The sequence below is a fragment of the Cervus elaphus genome, chromosome 25, assembly GCF_910594005.1.
Source record: "Cervus elaphus chromosome 25, mCerEla1.1, whole genome shotgun sequence".
NCBI classification, from domain to species: domain Eukaryota; kingdom Metazoa; phylum Chordata; class Mammalia; order Artiodactyla; family Cervidae; genus Cervus; species Cervus elaphus.
The window spans coordinates 9,834,372-9,848,497 of NC_057839.1; the positions used below are offsets into that span (position 1 = coordinate 9,834,372).

Consider the following 14,126-nt stretch of genomic DNA (forward strand, 5'->3'; position numbering starts at 1 on the left):
AAAGGAAATCTTTTCTTTACAGTATAATGCCAACTCACAGATACAGAAGGAAATAAAGAGGAAAAAATCATTTCGCAACTCTATGGCAATAATTGGTTCAGGGTTAATTATCAATGAATGTTAAAACCATTGAATGAAGCTTTGGTAAGAAACAGGATATTCACACATTCCCAAAGGATCTCCCTATAGACTCTTAAGAGTCCCTTGAACAGCACGGAGATCAAATCAGTCAATCCTAAAGGAAATCAACCTTGAATATTCATTGGGAGGACTGAGGCTGAAGCTGAAACTCTAATACTTTGGCCACCTGTTGTGAAGAGCCAGCTCACTGGAAAAGGCCTTGATGCTGGGAAAGACTGAAGGCAAAAGTAGAAGGGGGTGACAGAGGATGAGATGGTTGGATGGCATCACTGGCTCAATGGACATGAGGGACTGTGTAGGACAGGGAAGCCTGGTGCGCTACAGTCCATAGTGTTGCAAAGAATCGTACACAACTTAGTGACTGAACAACAACAACAACATAGACCAGTTATAAACTGCCAAGGGGAGAAAAATAGTTCCTTGACAATGGGCAGCTCTGGAGAATACCAACTTTACCAAGTAATCAAAATAAGTGTCCTGCACAACAGAACAAATTATTACAAAGTGCCTCCTGAGTTGATGCACTGAGAGTACATCACTAACTGGCTCTTCTGCTCAAACTCATAACCTGAATGCAGTCAGGAGGAAGCAGGCAAACAGATCCAAACCCAAGGGCATTTCTCAGTACAGCTGGCCTCTGCTCTTCTGAAATGCCAAGGTCAAGAAAAACCAAGAAAGGCTAAGAAATGTTTCAGATTAAAGGAGAATAAGGAGATAAGACAAACGCCACATGTAATTCTGTATTGCATCCCAGATCAAAAGAAAAAAAAAATGCCACAGAAGACACTTTGGGGACACAAACAGCATATTAAACAATGCTATAATATCAATATTAGATAACTGTAATGTGTTCATGTTGAGTTCTTTTAGCGTGGTGATGGCATTAGGAGAATGTCCTTGTTCTTAGGGGTATTAGGGATGAAATACTATCCTATCTGCAACTGTCAAAGGGTTCAGCCACCTCCCACCAAAAATTATATACAGCCATAGAGAAGATAATGGGCTTCCCAGGTGGCACAGTGGTAAAGAATCTGCCTGCCTTTGCACGAGGCACGGGTTTGATCCCTGGGTTGGGAAGATACCCTAGAGGAGGAAATGTCAAGCCACTCCAGTATTCGTGCCTGGAAAAACCCATGGACAGAGGAGCTGGTGGGCTATGATCCATAGGGTCACAAAGAATCAGACAGGATTGAGTACAGCAGCACAGAACAGAAGAGAAAGCTCATCTGGCAAGACATTGACAATTAATTAATCTAGGTGAAGGGTTCACTCTATTATTCTTGCAATTTCCTATAGAGTTGAATTTGTCATCATAAAAGTTGAAAACATAAAAAGAAATAATTTGAATGATGATAACTGTTATGAAGAGAATAGGATGAAATGATGGAACAGAGCTGAGCTCACCAATGTGGCAGCAACTAGCTCTATGCACGTATTTAAATTTAAACTAATATTTATTAATATCAATAACCTCAGATATGCAGATGACACCACCCTTATGGCAGAAAGTGAAGAAGAACTAAAGAGCCTCTTGATGAAAGTGAGAGAGGAGAGTGAAAAAGTTGGCTTAAAACTAAACATTCAGAAAACTAAGATCATGGCATCTGGTCCCATCACTTCATGGCAAATAGATGGGAAAACAGTGGAAACAGTGACAGACTTTATTTTGGGAGGCTCCAAAATCACTGCAGATGGTGACTGCAGCCATGAAATTAAAAGATACTTGCTCCTTGGAAGAAAAGCTATGACCAACCTAGACAGTATATTAAAAAGCAGAGACATTACCTTTGCCGACAAAGGTCCATCTAGTCAAAGCTATGGTTTTTCCAGTAGTCATGTATGGATATGAGAGTTGGACTATAAAGAAAGCTGAGCACCGAAAATTAATGCTTTTGAACTGTGGTGTTGGAGAAGACTCTTGAAAGTCCCTTGGACTATAAGGAGATCCAATCAGTTCACCTAAAGGAAATCAGTCCTGAATATTCATTGGAAGGACTGATGCTGAAGCTGAATCTCCAATACCTTGGCCACCTGATGCGAAGAACTGACTCATCTTAAAAGACCCTGATGTTAAGAAAGATTGAAGGCAGGAGAAGGGGACGACAGAGGATGAGATGGTTGGATGGCATCACCAACTCGATGGACATGAATCTGAGCAAGTTCTGGGAGCTGGTGATGGACAGGGAAGCCTGGTGTACTGCAGTCCCTGGGGTCACAAAGAGTCGGACGTGACTGAGGGACTGAACTGAAGTGATTAAAATCAAGTAAAAGCTGAAATCCAGTTCTAGTGCCCAATAGTTTTGTGGATAGTGGCTACAGTATTGAACAATGTAAATAAAGACTATTTCCATCACGCCTGAAAATTCCATTAAATAGAGCTGGTAAGATTTACAGGGATGGGAAGGGATGAGAATCAGAAAGGCAAGCTCCTCTGAGGTGATGACGTTTGTCTGAGACCTGAATGATGGGAAGGAGGCTGGCTTGTGCAGATCTGCAGGGCAAGGGGAAGTGTTTCCGGCCAAGGAAAGAGCGGGTGCAAACACTCTAGAACAGGAACAGGCTTAGACTTCAGAAGAGCAGAAAGACCAGCTTAGCTGCAGGAAGATGAACAAGAGGGAAGGCATTAAAGGATGCTCAGCCAGGCCAAGTGACACTGTGACTTCTGAGGTTAGACCATAAGAGAGGATACAACTTCTGCCTCATTCTCTTTGACACTAGCTTTTAAGTCACAGCTGTGAAGCTATAGGAAGGCATGAAGAGCAAGCAGGCTGTGGAAAGATCTGTCTGGAAAGAGACACAGAGAGGCTCAGCCTACAATCATGCCTGAGCTCCCAGGAGGTAGCCATCATCCAGGGGTCTTGGCAATGGATCCTTCAGTCTTGGAGGAGCACCCCAGCTGCCCCTCCCCACATGAAGTAGAGACTAGCTGTCGACACCAAGCCCTATCCAGATGGTCAGATGGTGAGAATTTAAGTTACAGTTTCTTGGAATAGCTTGGATCCAAAACAGTGGATAATTGAGACAGAGAGACATGTGCAGGAGTTCACCCAACTAGGATGTGGTGGAAAGCAGATTTGAACCTAACCCTGTAATTCTCAGCTGACCTGAGAGTCAACTCTCCCATCTTTGCCACCTGGTGGGGGCAACATCAGGCAAATCTCTATGCGTGGGAAAGCGTCGAGCACAAGCCAGGACTGTTAGATGATGTAAATGCTACTATTAAAACTCAGGTTCCACTCTAAAGTGTAAATACACTGTCTTTCACCCACCTTGAAAATTAAACTTTGTCACACAGTTTAAATTTGGATTTATTTATTACATTTTTGTTCCCTTTCAGTAGGGCTTCACCTTTATAAAAATTATCTGAGGGGCTTGTTAAACGACAAGTTCAGCTCCTCTCTAAATTCTCCCATCTCTGAGCTTGGGGTCAAGTCAAGGAGTTTGCACTTTTTAAAATAGTTTTTCATCTTTTATCGAGATATAATTGAAGTACATGAAATGGCACATATGTAAAACTGCATAGTTTGATCGGTTTTGCCATCTTTGAAATCATCTCTATAATCAGGATTACAAACATTCCTGAACCACCAAAGATTACCTTGTGCCCACTGTAATTTACTGCCTTCCACCCCCTCATTAGACAACCACTGATATGTTTTCTTTCACTGTAGATTGCATTAAAAAAAAAAAAAAAAACTTTGTATATGGAAGCAGACATTGTGTACTCTTTTTCTTTACAAACTTTCACTCAGTATGATAATTCTGAGATTCATCTATCAGTTCATTCCTTCCTACTGCTGATTAATATTCCATTATATGAATGTGCCAGCGTGTCATCTGCCGGTAGACATCTGGGTTGTTCCAGTTTGAAGCTATTACAAATGAAGCTGCTATGAACTTGGGTGTGCCCAGATGTTCAATGACTGAGCTATGTGGCAGATGATGTTTAACTTTATTAAAAAAAAATATCTATAAAACTCTTTTTTGACCAGTGGTTTTATCAGGGCTTCCCTGATAGTTCAGTTGGTAAAGAATCTGTCTGCAATGCAGGAGACCCTGATTCGGTTCCTGGGTGGGGAAGATCCCTGGAGAAGGGATAAGGCTACCTACTCCAGTATTCTTAGGCTTCCCTGGTGGCTCAGCTGGTAAAGAATCTGCCCGCAATGTGGGTGACCTGGGTTTGATCCCTGGGTTGGGAAGATACCCTGGAGAAGGAAAAAGCTACCCACTCCAGTGTTCTGGCCTAGAGAACTCTAGGGTCACAAAGAGTCAGACATGACTGAGCAACTTTATCTTTTCACTTTATCATCTTACATCCTCAACAGCAGTGTATGAGAGCTACAGTTGCCCCACATTTCCACCAATGGAAGAGGGATGGTCAGTTTTAAACATTTTAGTTAGTAGTATGCTGGAGCTAGCTTGCAGCAGCTTGTGGGAGCCAATCATAGGCCTCTCTTACCAACTATGGGTTCATTGACATCTTCTTGTTGGTAGCTTGAAATTGATCGCAGTGGGAGTATTTACACCATAAAATCAGCAAATGCTACTGTTTTGGCTTCCTCTACTCCTATCCCTCCTAGAATTAACTGTTAAATATTTATAAGCACACCACTGATTTTAGCCATTCTAGGGAGTATGTAGTAGTATCTCATTATCAGTAAAGTTGCATTTCCCTGATGACTAATGGTTCTGAGCATCTTTCTCATCGCTTCTTTTGAGAAGTATCTGTTCAAATCTTTTGCCCATTTTCTCACTGGACTGTTTATTTTCTCACTGGATGGTTTGTCTTTTTATTATTGAGTTGTCAGGGGTGTTTTATTCCGAATACAAATTCTTTTTCTGACATATATGTTGCAAACATTTTCTCCCAATTCGTGGCTTGCCTTTGTACTTTCTTAATGATATCCTTCAAAGAACAAAAGGCTCTTACTTTAATTGAAACCTAATTTATTATTTTCTTCTTTTATGGTTTGGTATGTGTTAACCATCAGTATTCACTTTTTCCTTACATGAATATCTTGTACTATTTGTTGAAAAGACTTCTGTTTTCTCACAAAATTGCCCTTTCCCTTGTGTCAAAACAACCGACCAAATACATGTTCATCTATTTATGGACTCTCTAATCTGTTTTATTGATCTATATATTTATATTTTCACTAGCCCCCAAGCTATCTCAATTGCAGTAAGTTTATAGTAAGCCTTGAATACAAGTTGGTTAAGTTATCCAACTCTCTTACAAAAATTGCTTTTGTTATCCTACACTCTTTATATTTCAACATAAATATTAAAATTCATTTGTCAGTTTACACCAAAAATTATGGAACTTTTATTGAGATTGCTTTGAGTGTAATTCAACTTAGGGAAGAGAGTCATCTTAATATTACTGTGTCTTAGAAACCATAAACATGACATTTTCCCATCTGTTTAGGTCTTTCTTAATTTCTCTCACCAGTATTTTGTAGTTTTCAATGTAGAATCCTGAATATCTTATGTTAGATTTCTTCCTAGATATTTAATGTTATTTGGTGCTACTATATGTGGGACTGTTTTCTTAATTTCATCAATTATTTGATATTAGTATTAAGGATAGAATTAGTTTTGGTATTTTAACCTTGTATCCTATAACACTGCTAACTTCACTTATTAGTTTTCCTAGTTTTTTTTTTTTAAGTCTTTGGATTTCTACATAAATTATTATTGTACCTGCAAAAAGATAGAGTTTTCTTTCTCTCTTTCTAGGTTTTATGCCTTTTATTTCTTTTTCTTGCCTTATTTCAGGAGTTAGATACTGTATAATAAGGTTGAATAGAAGTTGTGAACATGGGCAATCTTGCCTTATAAAATATCTCAATATATCCATTGGATCATAGAGAAAGCAAGGGAATTCCAGAAACACATTGACTTCTGCTTCATTGACTACACTAAAGCCTTTGACTGTGTGAATCACAACAAACTGTGGAAAATTCTTAAAGAGTTAAGAATATCAGACCATCTTACCTGTCTCCTAAGAAATCTTTATGCAGGTCAAGAAGTCACAGAACTGGCCATAGAACAGCAGGCTGGTTCAAAACTGTTGAAGGAGTATGTCAAGGCTGTATTTGTCACCTTGCCTATTTAACTTTTATGCAGAGTACAGGGCTTTCCAGAAGGCACTAGCGGCAAAGAGCCTGCCTGCCAATGCAGGAGACATGAGTCGTGGGTTTGATCCCTGGGTCGGGAAGACCACCTGGAAGTCGACACGGCTGAAGCGGCTTAGCACACACACAGGCGCATGCAGAGCACATCTAGCAAAATGCCAGGCTGCGTGAATCACAAGCTGGAATCCAGGTTTCCAGGTGAAATGTCAACAATCTCCAATATGCAGATGATACCACTCTAATGGCAGCAAGTGGAGAGGAACTAAAGAGCCTCTTGATGAGGGTCAAAGAGGAGAGTGAAAAAACTGGCTTGAAATGCAACATGAAAAAAACTATGATCATGGCATCTGGTCCCATCACTTCATGGCAAATAGATGGGGAAACAAAGGAAACAGTGAGAGATTTTATTTTCTTGGGCTCCAAAATCACTGCAGATGGTGACCACAGACACAAAATTAAAAGACACTCCTTGGAAGAAAAGCTATGACAAACCTAGACAGTACATTTAAAAGCACAGACATTACTTTGCCAACAATGGTCTATTAGTCAAAGCTATGATTTTTCCAGTAGTCATGTGTGAATGTGAGAGTTGGAAAATAAAGAAAATTGAGTGTCGAAGAATTGATGCTTTCAAATTGTAGTGCTGGAGAAGACACTTGAGAGTCCCTTGGACTGCAAGGAGATCAAACCAGTCAATCCTAAAGGAAATCAACCCTGATTATTCATTGGAAGGACTGATGCTAAAGCTTAAGTTCCAATACTTTGGCCACCTGATGTGAAGAGCTGACTCATTGGAAAAGACCCTGATGCTGGGAAAGATTGAGGACAGGAGGAGAAGGGGGCAGCAGAGGATGAGATGCTTGGATGGCATCACCAACTCAATGGACATGAGTTTGAGGAAACTCCAGGAGATAGTGAAGGACAAGGAAGCCTGGCGTGCTGCAGTCTAATGGGGTCACAAAGGGTCAGAAACAACTTAGCAATTAAACAACAGCAACAACATATCTCAAGAGAAAATAATTATAATCTTTTGTCATTAAGTATGATGTTATCTATAGATTATTTTTACAGATGCTTTTTAAAATGTTGAGAAAGTTCCCTATTATTTCCCAGGGAAATAATATTTCCTAATATTATCATTAGAAAATTATTTTTTATTATTATTATATAATATATCAGTCCAGTTCAGTTCAGTTGCTCAGTCATGTCCGACTCTTTGTGACCCCATGAATCACAGCATGTCAGGTCTCCCTGTCCATCACCAACTCCAGGAGTTTACTCAAACTCATTTCCATTGAGTCAGTGATGCCATCCAGCCATCTCATCCTCTGTCATCCTCTTCCCCTCCTGCCCCCAATCCCTCCCAGCATCAGGGTCTTTTCCAATGAGTCTACTCTTCACATCAGGTGGCCAAAGGATTGGAGTTTCAGCTTCTTTTTTTTTTTTTTTTTTCATTTATTTCTATTAGTTGGAGGCTAATTACTTTACAATATTGTAGTGGGTTTTGTCATACATTGACATGAATCAGCCATGGAGTTACATGTATTTCCCCATCCCAATCCCCCCTCCCACCTCCCTCTCCACCCGATCCCTTTGGGTCTTCCCAGTGCACCAGGCCCGAGCACTTGTCTCATGCATCCCACCTGGGCTGGTGATCTGTTTCACCCTAGATAACACACATGTTTCGATGCTGTTATCTCGAAACATCCCACCCTCGCCTTCTCCCACAGAATCCAAAAGTCTGTTCTGTACATCTGTGTCTCTTTTTCTGTTTTGCATATAGGGTTATCATTACCATCTTTCTAAATTCCATATATATGCGTTAGCATACTGTAATGGTCTTTATCTTTCTGGCTTACTTCACTCTGTATAATGGGCTCCAGTTTCATCCATCTCATTAGAACTGATTCAAATGAATTCTTTTTAATGGCTGAGTAATATTCCATGGTGTATATGTACCACAGCTTCCTTATCCGTTCGTCTGCTGATGGGCATCTAGGTTGCTTCCATGTCCTGGCTATTATAAACAGTGCTGCGATGAACATTGGGGTGCACGTGTCTCTTTCAGATCTGGTTTCCTCGGTGTGTATGCCCAGCAGTGGGATTGCTGGGTCATATGGCAGTTCTATTTCCAGTTTTTTAAGAAATCTCCACACTGTTCTCCATAGTGGCTGTACTAGTTTGCATTCCCACCAACAGTGTAAGAGGGTTCCCTTTCCTCCACAGAGTTTCAGCTTCAACATCAGTTCCTCCAATGAACACCCAGGACTGATCTCCTGTGTAAGAGGGTTCCTCTTTCTCCTCACCCTCTCCAGCATTTATTGTTTGTAGACTTTTGGATAGCAGCCATTCTGACCGGCATGAGATGGTACCTCATTGTGGTTTTGATTTGCATTTCTCTGATAATGAATGATGTTGAGCATCTTTTCATGTGCTTGTTAGCCATCTGTATGTCTTCTTTGGAGAAACGTCTGTTTAGTTCTTTGGCCCATTTTTTGATTGAGTTGCTTATTTTTCTGTAAGCATTTTAAAATTGAAGTAATCAATATTGAATTGATTCAATATTGAAGTAATCAATTTGATCATATTGAAGTAATCAATTCCATTCAATGAAATGAATGATTTTTCTGCTGCTTTATGAAATTATATTTAAAGATTGATTTTCAAATATTAAACTTTCATTTTGGAGCTAACCCTTAACCACACTTCAGTTCAGTTCAGTCACTCAGTCGAGTCCGACTCTTTGTGATCCCATGAACTGCAGCACACCAGGCCTCCCTGTCCATCACCAACTCCCGGAGTCCACCCAAACCCATGTCCACAGAGTCGGTGATGCCATCCAACCATCTCATCCTCTGCTGTCCCCTTCTCCTCCTGCCCTCAATCTTTCCCAGTATCAGGCTCTTTTCAAATGAGTCAGCTCTTCACATCAAGTGGCCAAAGTACTGGAGTTTCAGCTTCAACATCAGTCCTTCCAATGAACATCTAGGACTGACCTCCTTTAGGATGGACTGGTTGGATCTCCTTGCAGTCCAAGGGACTCTCAAGAGTCTTCTCCAACACCACACTTCAAAAGCATCAATTCCTCAGCGCTCAGCTTTCTTCATAGTCCAACTCTCACATTCACACATGACTACTGGAAAAATCATAGCCTTGACTAGATGGACCTTTGTTGACAAAGTAATGTCTCTGCTTTTTAATATGCTGTCCAGGTTGGTCATAACTTTCCTTCCAAGGAGTAAGCATCTTTTAATTTCATGGCTGCAATCACCATCTGCAGTGGTTTTGGAGCCCCAAAAAATAAAGTCAGCCACTGTTTCCATTGTTTCCCCATCTATTTGCCATGAAGTGATGGGACCGGATGCCATGATCTTAGTTTTCTGAATGTTGAGCTTTAAGCCAACTTTTTCACTCTTCCCTTTCACTTTCATCAAGAGGCTCTTCAGTTCTTCTTCACTCTCTGCCATAAGGGTGATGTCATCTGCACATCTGAGGTTATTGACATTTCTCCTGGCAATCTTGATTCCAGCTTGTACTTCCTCCAGCCCAGCATTTCTCATGATGTACTCTGCATGTAAGTTAAATAAGCAGGGTGACAATATACAGCCTTGACGTACTCCTTTTCCTATTTGGAACCAGTCTGTTGTTCCATGTCCAGTTCTAACTGTTGCTTCCTGACCTGCATACAGGTTTCTCAAGAGGCAGGTCAGATGGTCTGGTATTCCCATCTCTTCCACAATTTTCCACAGTTTGTTGTTATCCACACAGTCAAAGGCTTTGGCATAGTCAATAAAGCAGAAATAGATGTTTTTCTGGAACTCTCTTGCTTTTTTAGTGATCCAACAGATGTTGGCAATTTGATCTCTGGTTCCTCTGCCTTTTCTAAAACCAACTTGAACATCTGGAAGTTCATGGTTCACATAACCATACTTGGTCATGATGTATTACCATTTTTACTTATTATTGGATTCGATCTGCTATTTTGCCTAGGATTTTTGTGCCTCTATTTATAAAAATATTTGCCTGCAATTTTATTATTTTTTTGATAAATTCCTATGTCAGGTTTTTTTTTATTAAAGATATACTGGGCTCACAAAACAGTTGGGCAGTGATTCTTCTCTATATTTTGAAAATATTTACTTAATATTGGTGTTCTTTCTTTCTTGAATGTTTGATAGAATTCACCAGTGAAGCTATTTGGGCCTGACGTTTCCTTTTAAGAAAAAACTTTAGTAACAAAAAATTAACTTCTTTAATAGACATAGGAACATTTAGATATTCTATTTCTTGCGTCAGTTTAGGTTAGTTCTACACTTTAACACATTCAGCTGTTTTATCTAATTTATTGTTTATTGACCTAAAGGTATTCATAGCTTTTTTTTTATTATCCTTTTAATATCTATGGAATCTGTGATGACAATCCCTTTTTATTTCTGATATTGATAATTGATATTCTCTTTCTCCCTTGGATTAAGCTAGTTAGAAATGTGTCAGCTTTGCTTATTATGTTTAAGGAACCAAATTTGGATTTTTCTAATTTTCTGTATTGTCTCTATGTCTTGCATTTCATAAGTTTCTGCTCTTATTATTAGCTCTTTGTATTTATTTTTTATCTACTTTGCTCTATTTTCCTATAAGGTGGAAATTTAAGTCATTGACTTTTGATATTTCTTCTTGCCTAATAAAAGCATTTAAAGTTATCCCTTTCTCTCCAAACACTACTTTAGCTGCATCCACAAATTATGATATGTCACACTTCTGTTATTTTTAATTTAAAATATCTTCTTGTCACCCTTGTGATTTTGTCTTCAGTCTATGAATTACTTAGCAATGTGTCTTTTAATTTCCAGATATTTAGAGTTTCCCCAGACATCTTCTCCTTATTGATTTCTCGTTTAATTCCATGGTGATCAGAAAACATATTTTGTATGATTTTTATTCTTTTAAATTCATTGAGATTCGTTTTATGGCCCAGAATATTGTCAGTCTTGACGAATGTCCCATGGGCACTTAACTAGTTGGATGATTACTTAATCTCTCCAATCTCGGTCCCTTCATCTATAAAAGTGAGATCGTAACCATAGTACTTACCTCAAATGCTTGAAACGAGGGTTAAGGCAGGTAACATATGGAAAGTACTGAGCAGAGTGGCTGATGCAGAGCACGTTCAAAAACATGAACTCATCATTATTACTGCTACTCTTATTCGAAGGTCAAACCTTGACAAGGGCCGGTTTGGCTTTCCTCTGACTTCCGTAGGGTTCCCCAGGAAAACAGCTCCCTTGGCCTCAATGTCTTCCCACTTCATCTGGACAAATGCAGGTCCCTCTCCATAAGACTCTGTGCACCCCGTCCCTCCTGTCTCCCTAACAGCCTCTCCCCACTTCCTGTCACACTCACCACACACCAGCCGTACTGACCTTCTGTTGAGTCCTTGGACACCGAGCGCGGAAACGTTCCCACTCTGGGCCTTGACACATGCTGCTGTCTCCGCCCAGAACCTTCTCACTCTTGTTCTTATTGGCAATCCTGCTCCTCCTTCATATCTTAGTCCGTTCGGGCTGCTGTAACAAACTACTAAAGATGGAGCGGCTTAGAAACAACAACAGTTTATTTCACTTAGTTCTGGAGGCTGGCAGGCCAAGATCAACATGCTGGAGGATTTGAGGTCTGATGAGCACCCAGCTCCTGACCCAGGGAGGGTCGTGACCACACGTCGTCCTCACACAGTGGAAGGAACAAGGGTGCTTGCTGGGGTCTCTAAGGACACAGATCTCATTCATGAGTGCTCCACTCCCATGGGCCTAGGTCTAATCACCTCCCAAAGGCACCTTCAAATACCATCACATTAGACACTAGGTTTCAACATGAATTGAGGTGAGGGGAACTTAACATTTACTCTATGACATCATCCCAGTATAAATGTGGTTTTCTCTGACTGCACAATTGATAATCAGTCCACTTGTCATTCTCTTTTATAATATTGTGGTTTGTCTTTCAAACCATTTAGCACAATTTGTGTGTGTGAAATTGTATATACAACACAAAAAATTGTGTACAAACTGTGTATACAACACACAAGTTGTGTATATATGTACATACGTATGTGTGTATATATACACACATACATATATACACACACAACTTCCCCACTAGGCTGTAAGCAGTAACAGGGCAGGACTTCAATCATTTGCTTCTCCAGTATCTAGCACATATCCTGTACAGGACAGTGGTCATATTTAATAAACACTTTTTGAATGAATATAAATGCCAGAAATGTGACCCAGGGCAAACCACTTTCAGTTGTTTGAGCTTTTATTTTCCTCATCTGTCAAATGGGTACCGTCATCCCTCCCTCAGAGTGTTAGTGAGAAAAATGTAATACATATACTCAAAGTTTTAAAAGACTTCCAGAAACATACGCACTAGTACACCCCTGTAGAGTACACAAAGGCCCATTGCCACTCAATTGTAAAAGTGAAAAACTGGAAGCATTCAAAATATCATCCACAGAGAGCTGATTTAATGGATCACAGCTCAGCCAGACACTAGACTACTGTTCAGCTGCTTCAAATAACACAGCTCCTCATGATGGAAAGATGTGTTAAAGGGAAATCAAATTGAAGAAGAGTGTACCTACTAAGCACTCATTTTAAAAATACCTGCTTTCTTGGGACTTCCCTGGGGGTCTAGTGGCTAAGAATCTGGGCTTTCATTGCAGGGGACATGGTTCAATCTCTGATCAGGGAACTTAAGATCGCGTGTGCCTTGCCTTGCAGGAAAACAAACAAACCAACAAAAAACAAGTCTGCTTTCTGAAATAGGAAATTTTTGACATGGTTTACGCCTTGGGGATGAGATTGGAAATGGGGAGAGATTTATTTTTCATCTTAAGCTTGTTTGAAATGTTTACTACGGGCCCTTATTCCTTATATAAATAATGATTTCATTAATATTGGAAACTGGGTGGCGAGAAGTCAATGAGCAGGGGTCAGCACTGGCCTCCTACTCTTCGTCCAAGAGGTCAGGGCTAAGCCTCCAGGTCATGGGGACAGCTATACACAGGCTGAGTCAAGTGCCAACACATCACTCCAACGTGTCCCAGGCCTGGTCCATCCCCAGAGCCTCCACTAGGCCACGGCTTTACAGCCTCTGTTTGCCTTGAGAAAACAAACAAAAGCAGCCCTTTCTGGGCAAGGAGGGCAGGGGCTGGTGCGGCAGTGGCTGGCAGCTGGCAGCTGGCAGCTTGACTTCCTACCTCATGCTCCCGGATGCCTGCTGGGAAGATGCTCCAGACGGCCCGACTGCAGCTGGTGCCTCAGGTGCCAGGTCTAAAGACCCAGGGATAAATCATTAGCAGATCAGCCCACAGATCACTTCCCCTTTTGGGACGCTGCCTGGCACTTCCCAAGAGGAAGAGATTTTTCAGCACTTGGCTGGCTGCCCTGCCCTCACGCAATCTCAGGCTCCCAGCAGGTCAAACCAAGTGGTTCTTCTTCCTCAGATGGGGCTGTGCCTGATGAGGCCCAAGAAAGCCAAAGAAAAGGCCAAGAGCTCAGAAGACATGGTGAGAAACACTCAGCACCGCCCCTGCCCCAGAGATTCCGGGTCCCTCAAAGAGGGGGACAGGTGAGAAGAGGAAGACAGCCCTCGGAAGCTGGACTCTGGACAGCCTTCAAGGTCAGGCTAACCCCCAAGGCCCAGCCACACCCTCTGCTCAGCCCTGAGCAGACCCTGCCCGTCACTCCCCCTTAACCAAAGGTTGGCCCCACTTTGATCTCCTTCTCCGCTCGCACTGTTCACACTAGGAAGGCGCCTTCAAGAAGCTATCCCAGGGCAATTTTCCAC

At 41.1% G+C, this 14,126-nt stretch overlaps 1 pseudogene; it reads right to left on the reverse strand.

Moving 5' to 3' along the window:
* LOC122683509 overlaps nucleotides 1-13,541 on the reverse strand; it is a 53,975-nt pseudogene extending 40,434 nt beyond the window's left edge.
* Between the last annotated feature and the right edge of the window lie 585 nt (nucleotides 13,542-14,126).